Source organism: Antedon bifida, chromosome 9, assembly GCF_963402885.1.
Source record: "Antedon bifida chromosome 9, ecAntBifi1.1, whole genome shotgun sequence".
Taxonomy (NCBI): Eukaryota; Metazoa; Echinodermata; class Crinoidea; order Comatulida; family Antedonidae; genus Antedon; species Antedon bifida.
Genome location: NC_136234.1, coordinates 15,628,128 through 15,635,843, shown reverse-complemented (window position 1 = coordinate 15,635,843; position 7,716 = coordinate 15,628,128). Strand labels below are relative to the sequence as shown.

The 7,716-nt window shown below is 35.9% G+C and overlaps 1 pseudogene across 1 annotated transcript; it reads right to left on the bottom strand.

Moving 5' to 3' along the window:
• Positions 1-4,133: 4,133 nt before the first annotated feature.
• LOC144852975 (myrosinase 1 pseudogene) lies at positions 4,134-7,213 on the bottom strand (annotated as a pseudogene). The gene is made up of 2 exons (XR_013614356.1): positions 5,749-7,213; positions 4,134-4,883 (listed from the first exon to the last, which is right to left on the bottom strand). The product of XR_013614356.1 is annotated as a myrosinase 1 pseudogene (transcript).
• Positions 7,214-7,716: the final 503 nt, after the last annotated feature.

The window sequence follows — 7,716 nt, the reverse complement described above, 5'->3', positions numbered from 1 at the left end:
TTCGATCCTGAAGAGCTATAATAGATTCAAAATAGGCATATATTTGACAATATTTTGTAACTTTTTTAACTAAAACGTGCGCAAATGTTATAAATCAACGTGTTCGTATGACGTCATTTAATTTGAAATGATGTCAATCTTTTTTTAAATGACTAGGAAAGGCTGGAAAATCACAATTCAAGAGAAAAAAACATGTTTTTCATGCTCCGTGCGCACCTTACGCGTAAAATTTTTCGCGCGCGTGGGAATTTTTTACATGCTCAAAATGTCATGATCAGCATAGAAAGTTGATTAGAAATTAATTTTGCGCATTTTTAAATTTCAAATGCGCGTGCGCGCGTAACTTCTTGTGAAACATGTCATTTTTAATCCATAGAAAGTTTGCCCTTGATATGACTTAAATTTTTACCAAGTGTCAATACAAAATGACTTTTGGTTTATAATCTATGACCTATCATTGAAATTCATAAAATTGCGCGTAACTTACGCTGCGCGACTCTAACGTCATTAAAAATATGGAGGTGCACAACTTCAGGTAAATGTCCATATAATGACAAAGTTATACAAAAGATATATTCACAAGCAATAGGGGATATGCTGTAGACAAAAATCCGGGAAAGAAAGAAGAATAACAAAGAAGATGACTAGACATGAAACTCGTCACTTTGACGAGTTAGTTATCCGCACGACAAACGCCACGTGAACATCATACGTTGAAATATTACACACAGAAAAAGATTATGGCATTATGACCTGAACTGAAGAATATGTTGTTATTGCTGAATTCTATTGTTTTGATTCATATATAGTATACACAGTATAATCTATCCGTATCACATACAGTGTACATGTAGAATAGGTGAAATTACGGGACCCGCTATTTATTGCAATTTTTAACATGTTGACGGTTTTAAAATGAAATGCGAAGGTAGCAATTTTGCAAGGAAATTATCTCAGCAACAACATGTTAACGTGTAGAAGAAATTTTAATACGTGAAATATTAATGCGCGCTCTTTTAAATGTAATGAACTATGACGCAAAATATGAAAATACGACTTTTTTTATTTAACTGGCCATATGATGACGTCACAACATCCGATTGGCAAAATTTTCACATGATTTTGTATCTACAATCCAATAGCTTCCAGAAAACGTTTTAATCGTGATTATTACATTTTATTCTTACGAGCTATAACAGATTAAAATTTACTGTAAAGATAAAATTAATGACCCACGTAATTTAAATTTTTAGGCATGATGACGTTATAAAAATTAAAATATTTTTAACTCATGCGAAAGATAGTTGATTGACCTAGATAATATTAAAATCTCGGAGAAAATGGAAGACGGATAAGCGTGATGCGCTCCATTGAATGTGATGAGCAATAACGAAAGAGACAAAAATCCTATTTTTTACATTTGTGTGGCCATACGATGACGTCACAACATCCGTAAGGAAAAAATTCTGCATGAATTCATATCTACAACATATCTGCTTACATATTAAGTTAAAAAACTCGGGGGTAACGGTTGATCCTGAGGAGCTATAATAGATTCAAAATAGGCATAATTTTGACAATATTTTGTAACTTTTGCAACTAAAACGCATGCAAATGGTCTAAATCAACGTGTACGTATGACGTCATTTTAATTTGAAATGATGTCAATCTTTTTAAAAATGACTAGGAAAGGCTGGAAAATCACAATTTAATAGAAAAAAACATGATTTTCATGTTGCGTGCGCACTGCACGCGTAAAATTGTTCGCGCGCGCGGGAAATTTTAACATGCGCAAAATGTCATGAACGGTGTAAAAAGTTGATTAGAAATTAATTTTGCGCATTTTAAAATTTTTAATGCGCGTGCGCGCGTAACTTCTTGTAAAACACGCAATTTTTAGTTAACTAAAAGTTTGCCCTTGATATGACTTAAATTTTCATAAAGGGTAAAAAAAAAATTACTCTTGGTTTTTAAGCTATGATCAATCATTAAAAATCATAAAATCGCGCGTAAGTCACGTTGCGCAACTCTGACGTCATTCAAAATAGGAGGTGCACAACTTCACGTAAATGCCCACATGTTGTCAAAGTTATGAAATATTATGTTTACACATTTTAGAGATACGTGAGCCACAAAAAAACGGGAAAGAAATAAGAATAATACAGAAAAAAAATAATGATCCACTACAATCACAAGGAGTTATCCGCTACTAAGCGGATAACTAATGAAGAAAAAGATATTTACAATCACATGGGTTATCCTGCAACTAAGTTGCGGATAACCAAAAATATTGATCTCATACAATTACAAGGAGTTATCCGCTTGGTATACCAAGCGGATAACTAATAATAGCAATAATACATGTTATCTCCTAACATATTAGTTTACTTGTTGAGACTACCATAAAGGATAAGATAAGAGCTGCTGGTAAATATGGTGTATTTGGGGCGATTACAGAGATATCAATGCATAGTTAACCCAAAAGTGTAAATAAATATTAAGATTCAAATATATTTTAATATTTCATGTCAACAATTTGTTTATCTACCAAAGATCAAATTAAAATTCAGGTCTGCCTACCATTAATTGTACTGTATTTATTTTTAGGGCTCTATCTTCCAATAAAAAATGAAACCACATATATTGCATTTGTCTTTATTACATCAACAATAAAATAGAAGAAAGAAGAAATAGAAACTTGATTAAAGCTGTATTATAAAATCAGACTTTAAATAGGCCATTTTGCAATTTTAATAAATTTATTCACTTCCATAGGGGAAAAAATAATGATTTCACTTATAAAAAAGACAAAACAGTTAAATTTAACCAAAAACCCATTGTCTGAAAAACAATTTGACTATTTTTTGCTTTAAATTATAGTTTTTCAGGTAAATCATTTTTGGCCGATCCAATTTTTTTTTCGACAGTAAAATGGCATATTCAACACAAATGTCAGATAAAATACAAAACATGAATAAACGAGAATATAACAAAAAAATGTTGTACAATACTTATATTATATATATTTCTATAAAATAATCTTCAGTAGATTTAATGCAATCTACCAAAAAGACGCTGAGCTTGTAACAGTCCTTTGATCTTATGTCTGGCTGCGACAAATACCATTCTAAACAGTACTGTTAAGGAGCGTGGAACTGATCGTGTCGCAAACACATAATAAACACTTTGATATCATGTTGTTAGATTGCCTCGGTAGTCTTCAGCCATGTGATTTATCTTTAATCAAATTAATATTCTACCAAATACAATGGGTATATTTATTTTATTGATGCAGAATCTATCAATATTCTATCGAATACAATGGCTATAATATAGATATTATAGTGAACCTCATATGCTAAAAATATTAATTTGAAAGGAAAAGATTGAAGCTGAAACACCCTGTAATAAGCCTAATAATACAGACAATAATGTGAAAAGAAAATTAGTCTTTGATTGATAGCGATCTCCATTTTAAACATTCGGTACAACTCTATAATAGAATAATTATGCTATTAACTCCAAAGTTAGCGATTTATAAATCATTTAAAATATATTTGTGCAGGTAAATATTTCGCGTATTATTGTGTTTTAAAAGTCTGATATTTAAATCATCATGCACCATGTGTTTAAAACACATGATTTACACAACAATATGGGATTTTTATACTGACAAATATTAATACAATATTGGTAGAACCAACCATGGTAAAACACTAGAAACATTCCTATGTACAGTTTAATAAATTAATGTAATTGTCATGACGGATAAACGCCCGTGAACGTGTAATGGATAAACGCCCGTGACGTGTAAGGGATAGGCACCCATGACATGTAAGGGATAAACACCCGTGATCGTGTAAGGAATAGGCACCCGTGACGTGTAAGGGATAGGCATCCGTGACGTGTAAGCGATAAGCACCCGTGACGCGTAAGGGATAAGTTTCCGTGACGTGTAATGGATAAGCATCCGTGACGTGTAAGGGATACGCATCCTTGACGTGTAAGGGATGGTACCCGTGACGTGTAAGCGATAAGCACCCGTGACGTGTAAGCGATAAGCACCCGTGACGCGTAAGGGATAAGTATTCGTGACGTGTAATGGATAAGCATCCGTGACAAGTAAGGGATAGGCACCCGTGACATGTAAGGGATAAACACCCGTGACGTGTAAGGGATAGGCACCCGTGACGTGTAAGGGATAAGCACCCGTGACGTGTAAGGGATAAGCACCCTTGACGTGTAAGGGATAAGCACCCGTGACGTGTAAGGGATAAACATCCGTGACGTGTAAGGGATTAACACCCATGACGGGGATCGACAGAAGGGATATTACTATTTAAGTATGGCCTATACCATGACGGACACGCAAGAATTTTTGACATACAAAAATGTCGAATATTATATTAAGTTGTAAGATTAGGCTTATAATTGACTTTGAAACTTTAGATTATACGTCATCTGTGACAGACGCATGCGTTCGAACGATGATATTTAATGCAGGTGACGGTTTTTGTACGCACGCGACAACTTTGTGTTAACTGACGTGTGCGCTGAAAACTTAACAAATACTTTCAATTAAATTGTCCTTGAATATCTAGTCACGAATCATAGATTTATGCATAAATAACTAATAATGACAAATAGGCCTAATATTAATGTTTCACTGCTCGCTTGTGATGGTGCCTTGTTCGTCGTGAAGCCGTTTTCTTCGGCAAGTTGAGCGTAATATGTCGAAGACAGTCGAGGAGTTCGTTTCCGATTGATGTCGTTAAAATCAACACTATGTAAACCGTATTTCAAGCTGAATCCCAAGTCCCATTCAAAGCTGTCCATTAATGCTGTCGTATAACCAATGACGTTTACCCCATCTTCATTTATTGCTGCAAATTGAAAAATTGATTTTTATAGGGGGATTATCACATATCTGATAGGACAGTGATTAATTAATTCACTATTGGTAATCCTTGGCCACATTGCCTAAAGACATAAATAAAATAAAATATATGTTGATGCAAACTGTGCATTCTTCTACACTAAGTATCATCATGGAAGTAAAGTATGGAGAACGTATTAAAATAAATAAAATACATGAAACATGGACAGAGCGGTGGTAAACAAGGAGAAACGAATGTGATATTAAATGATACTACACAATGCATACACTATTTGTCGAATGTATTCAACAATACTTTACACGGATGTGGTACACTACCGAATTAGACAGAATGACATACCGTATGTGGAGAGACTTCTGGTGATAAATCGGTAGATTGTGGAAAGGGCAAAACGAAAAGGGCAAAACGAAAAGGGCAAAACGAAAAGGGCAAAACGAAAAGGGCAAAACGAAAATTGGGATCATCTAATAGGCTACACAACTCGTTTAGTTCAAAGTGTTAGAAATTAAAGATGTATTGTCCCCCTAAAAAGAAATTCTTAAAACAATTTGTGTTCAATATGCCATTTTAATGTAACATAATAGTTATCCACTTTGACCAAAAATTGGATTTAAAAAAAATGTATTTTAACTGAAAAAATGTAATTTAAAGCAAAAAATTGTCAAATTGCCAGCCAATGGGTTTTTGGTTGAATGTAACCATTTATTTTGTCATTTTATAAGTGAAAACATAATTTTTTTTCTATGGAAGTGATTAACTTTATTAAAACTACAAAATAACATATTCAACGTCTGATTTAATTAATCTTCATTTTTTATGTTTTTGGGGGACAATACATCTTTAACATTACCTTTCAAAATTTCGTTTGTATAAGCCTTGATATATTTCACTCGATCAGCATCCTCGACCTCACCAGACGTGGCAATTCCATTGCCCGTAATCAGAACGGTTGGATCATTGTATTCGCTCTTAATCCAGTTCAAAGCTTTACGAATCCCCCATGGCACAACTCTGTCAGATGGGTGTGCAGATGTCGGCCAGGAAGCATTCACTGATTCCTGAAAGTTAACATCAGTCGGCCATGAAGGTACTGTGGCATCACCTGAAGATGTCGGCGACGAAACGAGTGTCGTCGTGTAATGACTCATGCCAAAGAAATCGCTCGTTTTGGCAATCGTTTCCTTTTGATCTGTTGTCAACTCTGGAAGCCTTGAGGTGTTATATCCTTGTTGGAAACTCCGTTCCTCAATGTGTCTCGTCATAGTCCTTGGATAATCTCCATCCATAAATATCGGATGCGCAAACCAACCGATGCGAAATTTACGCGCCTTCTCGGCTGCCGTGACGTCGATGATATTCAGAGAATCTCTGGGTTCGTACCAATTGCAATCTAGACTGATTCCTATACTTCCGTTAACACTGGTGCGAAAATTGTTATTATAATACATGCGATAAACTAAGGCATGAGCCCGTATTACGTTATTGGCACAAACATACGGCCCGGTTCCTGGATCACCAGTACCAGGAGCCAGGCTACCATTACCGTATCCATGAACGCAGAACTTATAGGGGTTGTCGAAAGTGATCCAGTACGGAACTCGGTCGGCGTAATTTTGAAAACAAACAACAGCAAAGTCAAAGAAATCAGATATCGTTTGGTTATTTAGCCAACCTCCATCATCCTCAAGTGCCTGTGGTAGGTCCCAATGGTACAATGTAACAATAGGTGTAATATTCGCCTCTATTAAACCGTCTATCAAATAATTATAATAATTGACACCTGGTATGTTGATACTGTCCACGATTTTACCACTGGGTATCAAACGACTCCAGGACATCGAAAATTTGTAGTGAGTCAACCCCATCTTCTTTATTAGTCGTATATCTCTGTCAATATTGTGGTACGCGTTACAGCCAACGTCACTATTGTCCTGCATCTCATTGTGTGTAAAAGTGTCCCAGATGCTCTCTCCTTTCCCGCCTTCATTCCACGCCCCTTCAACCTGATATGCAGACGATGCTACGCCCCACATGAAACTCTTGGGAAACTCTCCTACCACGACAGAATCTCGTTCCGTGTCGTTAAACACCTCTGGGTACACAAATACTCCTTCTCCGTACAACAAAATGTTCAACAATAACAAGAAAATAGTAATCCATGTCGGCCCACCATCCATTTTTAAACAGGTAAACCTTGAAATGGAATCTACTAATATAAGCTTGCTACTATATATCCGTCCATAAGGAAAGAAAACAGTGGTTTTATAGGTGTGCCGAACTTGTTCCGTTGTGTTTCCTTGCATACCACAGGTCATAATCAGGAGATAACGATACGTCCTATATCTGATAAGGCGGTGTTTACACACAATTTAACTGATAAGCTTATTCCACTGGCACCATGTTATCCCACTTCTTACTAAAGCGTGGTTCCCACTAGAGACGCAACGCAAGGACGTACACGCACGCAAGGCAAGCGAGTTGACCAATGAAAAGCCACTGTTCGAATAATCCATCGCTTATGATTGGTCAAATCGCTTACGTTGCGTTACGTCCTTGCGTTGTGTATGGATAGTCAAGCTGATTTCCCCTCCCCCACTTGACATGTTATTCGCCTCTTCATGCGTTTAAAGTCGGCATATGGTTGATTGAACTAGTTGGCATCTTCAAAATCTTAACAAGTTTTAGTGTGAGATATTATACCGTATCTCACATATAATATAAGCCGTTCCATTTTCATCAACGTCTGAACGCGCCTTTTAAACGATGTGTTAATGCGTGATGTTTACCGACGACGAAACTAGGTTGAAGAAGCTAACGA